A 5,687-nucleotide genomic window follows, 5' to 3' on the forward strand; every position below is an offset into this window, starting at 1 on the left:
AAGATAACGGCGGTGGGAAGTGGGGGCATCATCATGCAAACAACCAGCCAATCAGTTTACCAATGAGCCAACATACATAATTTCATGAATCGAAACAACTGACACTTGAATCAATGTATTCGCCACCTAAAAGTGCATTTACATGATGACCTCAAACGGACCATTTTGTCCGAAAAGGCGCACCGCTGAAGTGAAGGAAAGGTTACGGTTAGGACAATGGTTATTGATGGAAGTGATGGCTTCAGCTGGGCAGGGCAAGAGGTCAATGGGGCCGTGTTTAAGGACTAACCAGATCATTCCTCTTCTCCTTGTCATTCACATAGAATACGAATTTTTATAGCATTGTGATTATTCATTGAACATTTATTGCGGCACAATGATCCATCCTCTCATTTCCTTCAACCCAGTCGTGAGAAGGGATCCAACAAAAACCAATCTTTGTACAACAAATTGTCAAAAAACGAATTTGTGTTACGAGTTCCCCTTTGGTTTTTCTTGTTTGCCAACGGCCATACCACGTTGAAAACACCGTTCTCGTCCGATCACCGAAGTTAAACAACGTCGGGCCCGGTTAGTACTTGGATGGGTGACCGCCTGGGAACACCGGGTGCTGTTGGCAACCTTTCTCAAGGCCTGACTAAGCGCGTTGGGTTACGCTGCTGGTCAGGCATCTGCTTGGCAGATGTGGTGTAGCGTATATGGATTTGTCCGAACGCAGTGACGCCTCCTTGAGCTACTGAAACTGATACTGAAACTTTAAAATTAAATGATTTAAATGTTTTCAACACAGATTTAGTATCGACACAAAATAACACCTGAAATATAGTAAAGGGAAGAATGATTAAATGGTTTAGACCTATTAATTTAGCCATAAGGTCTGCTGTGGATATTGACAAAAACTATACCAATATGATAGTACTTCTCTACTTTTAATGGTGGATTATGAATGCTGACTCAGTCTGGTTGTTATAAAGTACTGAACCTTACCTTTAGGTGCTTTGGAAATTTTTTAGTTTGAGATTGAATAAAAACCGACACAGAGAGAGAGAGACCATCTCTTGCCACAGATGATATCGTTGTGTGGTGTGTGTGTGTGTGTGTGTGTGTGTGTGTGTGTGTGTGTGTGTGTGTGTGTGTGTGTGTGTGTGTGTGTGTTTACACGTCCGTCGGAATTACTGTTTTTATTTCATTGTGGATCGCTATTTCGCTGTGGATAAAGAATATGTCTTTGATATTTTTTTCTGGATCAGACCCATAATTATAAATGCGTCATTTCATGCTTAACTCGTGCTTGGTTGACAAGGGGGAAGAGGTGTGGAGATGAATGGGGATGGGAAGAGAACAAGAACCGGGATCAGGTGACCTGGCAGGCCAAGAAGCCCCCCATTCATCTCAGCGGCCGAGAATGCCATTCATTGATGAAGTGGCAGCTCATTGGCGCAGAGCCGTTCAGGTCAGGAAGGTGAAGGGTGAATAGTTGTACGGCTTCTGTAGTGTGGGTGGGTGTGTGGATGTGTGGAAACGAGTCCTTGTATCCAGAAAAGGCAAGTCCTTATGTGAAGCGTGCGGAAACATTCTTGGTGTGCAGCAGGATCCCTTGTGCCTACATGTTCCAGGCAGACAGGTAACTGTTGCATCAAGCCTGTCAAAGGTAAAGAAAAAAAAAAGAGCAACGTACCGAAGAATGCTCACACAGTATGCATAAGTAAATAACTTTTGAAGAAGTCCAATCAATGGGATGCGTAAGGGGGGTGTCTGTGGAGTGATGGCCTAGAGGTAACACGTCTGCCTTGGAAGCGAGAGAATCTGAGCGCACTGGTTCGAATCACGGCTCAGCCGCCGATATTTTCTCCCCCTCCACTAGACCTTCTGTGGTTGTCTGGACGCTAGTCATTCGGGTGAGACGATAAACCGAGGTCCGGTGTGGAGCATGCACTTAGCGCACGTAAAAGAACCCACGGCAACAAAAGGGTTGTTCCTGGCAAAATTCTGTAGAAAAATCCACTTCGATAGGAAAAACAAATAAAACTGCACGCAGGAAAAAATACAAAAAAATGGGTGGCGCTGTAGTGTAGCGACGCGCTCTCCCTGGGGAGAGCAGCCCGAATTTCACACAGTGAAATCTGTTGTAATAAAAAAAAAAAGAAAAAAAAAGAGAAATATAAATACAAATACAAGTTAAAAGTGGTAGTGGGAGGGGGTATGCCGCGGAAAAACATTGCCAGTAAACGAATAAGTACAGAATTGTTATCAGTGTCGAGGATGCCAAACAGGCACCGACGCTGTTTCCAGTTAGCAACGAAGAGAGTGGAGAGAGGGGGTCTATCAATTACCATATTCTTATTCAGTACAAAAGCAGTGCAACGTAAACGTTAGTGTTCTTCACGATGACGTTTGCGTTTTACCAATCTCATAAGGCGATCAAAACAATCACGGATCTAACTGAATAAATGGCAGTATCGCATGTAATATGCAGCTTTTGTTCAAACGTGTGTGTGTGTGTGTGTGTGTGTGTGTGTGTGTGTGTGTGTGTGTGAGTATGCACAAGTTTTTATATTGATATGCACTTGTATGTATCCTAATTTCTACTGTGTTTGTGTATGATTTTCGATTTATGTTCGTATCTTGTTATGTACTACCCCCCCCCCCCCCCAACCCCCCAACCCCTATATTCCTTGTGACCCCGGTACACTTGGTAATAAAGACATATTCTGTTCTATTCTGTTCTATTCTATTCTATGTACACCCAGGCTACCTGTGGCACGGTTGATGGATCACAACCAGAGATATTCATGATTAAAAATTTGATAGATATTATACCAGTGTGACACGTGTTTTTGTACATTTCAGTTCTTGAGAAACTATCGTGGAAAAAACATGGGGTGTAAGAACATTTCCTTTTCCGTGTCGCATTTGTTGACTCAGTAGTTGATCTCTCTTCTCTCTCCCCTTTGTTCTCTCCCCTCCCCCACCCCCACCCCCCGCCCATCCCACCCCCCCTCCCTCTGCTCTTCAAAACCGAATAAAGCATTCACTTGATACCCGCTAAGAAGATCATACATTTCCGCCGTGGAACTTCCGTACACTTACGTCAGTGTTGTAGCCTACATTAACCGCTGGTACCTGAAGCATTTAAATCAACATTATGCAGCTTTTATACCAGGCTACGAAGGAACGTTTTTGCTTCCTTTTTGTCTCTTTTTTTTTCCTATATGCATTTACTGAAAAAAGAATCCTGCTCGTAGTGTGAACGATAAGGCCATGCATATTTTCCAGAGATTAACGCTGCATTCCAGCAGAGATAAGCAGTGAGTTGCAGCGGAGATAAGCTGCGTAAGACGTGGTGGCTGGTACGTGTACAAAAGCAGTATGGCAACGACTCGGCAGTTTGTGCATAGTTCTGCATCTGCATCAGCTGATAGCTGGACCGTACATCGTCCCGATGTTTCTGGCATCGCCGCTGCTGTGGCAGTGTGGTTATCATCGCGCTCAGTTTCATACCTCATCGCAGGCCGCCAGTGAAATGGAAAAATAATATATTAGGAGTTATTTGTTTGTTGGCTAGATTAAGGTTTTTTTACTCGTGAATTTTACTCTTGTGTATATAAAAGAGATTAAGATATAGCATAGTAAAACATATATTTGTAATTTTGAGGGGGGAGGGGGAGGGGGCTAACACAACGCGTGCACGTGAACGCGAGCACACACACACACACACACACACACACACACACACACACACACACACACACACACACGTGACACACACTACACACACTACACACGCACACGCACGCACACACACACACACACACACACACACACACACAACCATACATACTAACAAACTCATGGAGAGAAAGTGAATAAAAATCTGATGCTGTCAGTTGTGTTCACCGTCTTCATCCCTTTAATTCCTGTACTGTGCAAAGTTTCACTTATTCAGCAGATGAAGCAGCCGGCTCAGGTACGACACTGGGTCCTCCCACACACACACACACACACAAAAACTGACAACAAAATCAGTTCAAGAACCATGTGTCTGTAATACAAATAGCCTGTGTGGCACAGAACTGAAGGACAGAACATCACAATAATCAGCAACAGTGTATCAGACAGCTGCTAAACACAGAACAATGTCAGTGCATGTACAATCATATTGCACAGTGCCATCACGGCCATTTACCCCGGGACTGATGGTGACAAACATAAACAGCGGGAGCAGTTTGGAAGCTGAAAGTGCACGACCTTCTATATCTTCTTGACAATCTGACAAGAACACGACACGCGAAAGTCGCGCCTGTCGGTTCTTATCGTGAGTAATTAATAACAAACCGCCCCAGCGCCAGCATTCTTCTGACATCTGGGCCACAGTGTTCATGGCATTCCAGATATATAGCTTACGTGCGATCGCATGCCAAGAGGTTATAAAGAAAAGGCAAAGAAAAGAAAGAAGACAAAGGAAAAAGGGGGAAATAAAGAAGAAAAAAAAGAAAACGAAAAGAAAGAAAAGAATCAGCACTTGTTGCTCACACAAAGCCCGCTGTATGTCGCAGTTTCTGCTGTTTTGACAGCATCGTGAAATAAAAAGGTGGTGGTTGTTTACGGGTTGTTGTTTTTTTGTTTTGTTTGTTGTTGTTGTTGTTGTTTTCGTTTTTGCCTTGCCGCTGTTTTTAACAGTGGCCATAGTATTATAAAAAAGACTAAGAAGAAGAGAGAAACTGTGTGCATGAGTTCCTTGTCATAGAACGTGCTGATTGATATATTGATGCCACAAGACACGCCCGATGCGCTTGCATAGATGGTTCAGGTTCTGACAGATCACGTGCCTGATGCAAGGCAGACAACTTCGGTGGCTTGAGTGAGGGTTATTGTTCTTTGCTGGCCAACTGCCCCAGATGATGAGACGTGAAACGGGCGGGGAGATAAGTCGATGAGTGTTCTGCACAACGGACGTCTTGTTCGGTCATCAGTCTGCCGCTGTTTGTCTTGGCTGCACGCTCAGTCTCTCTCTCTCTCTCTCTTCTCTCTCTCTCTCTCTCTCTCTTCGCTGGAATACGAATAAATCGAGAAATAGATATACGGCTGCACCAAATAATAGATCAGTGAATGAATGTGGTGAAGAACAAGACAAGCGAATAAAAAAACAAAACACAGTTGCGTGCATGAATGTGTGCGCATGCACGTACCCACTCGCGCGCGAGCACACACACACACACACACACACACACACACACACACACACACACACACACACCGCCGCACACACACACAGAGTAAACTAACACACATACACGGAGATCTCAAAGGCAGCATCTCCAAATGTTGTCTTCGCCATGGCTGGAGTCATGTCACGTGGTGGAGTGACACTGATGGAGTCTCCCGTCGGACCGACGGATGAGCAGGCAGGTAGGCTTATCTGTCGGTGTGTGTCCTCATATGGGAGAAGAGGCCAATTCTGGATGCGCAGCACTTCCCACAGGTGTTGCAAGGGAAAACATCTTCAGAAGTCGAGCCCTGCTTCCTTCGCTCACGCTTCTCCTTAATGGCCAGCGTTCTCTTGCTTTCAAGCGTCTTTATGCCACTAGAGCACAGCATCCTCCAGCGAGAGAGGTCAAGGACATCAGTTTCCCAGGAAGCGATGTCTATGTCACAGGCTTTGAGGTTTGTCTTCAAGGTGTTCTTGA

At 44.7% G+C, this 5,687-nt stretch overlaps 1 non-coding gene across 1 annotated transcript; it reads left to right on the plus strand.

The window, feature by feature from the left end:
* Nucleotides 1–501: 501 nt before the first annotated feature.
* Nucleotides 502–619, plus strand: LOC143293183 (5S ribosomal RNA). The gene has a single exon (XR_013056738.1). It is a non-coding gene; the product is annotated as a 5S ribosomal RNA (ribosomal RNA).
* The last annotated feature ends 5,068 nt before the right edge of the window (nucleotides 620–5,687 follow it).

The sequence above is a fragment of the Babylonia areolata genome, chromosome 18, assembly GCF_041734735.1.
Source record: "Babylonia areolata isolate BAREFJ2019XMU chromosome 18, ASM4173473v1, whole genome shotgun sequence".
NCBI lineage: Eukaryota > Metazoa > Mollusca > Gastropoda > Neogastropoda > Buccinidae > Babylonia > Babylonia areolata.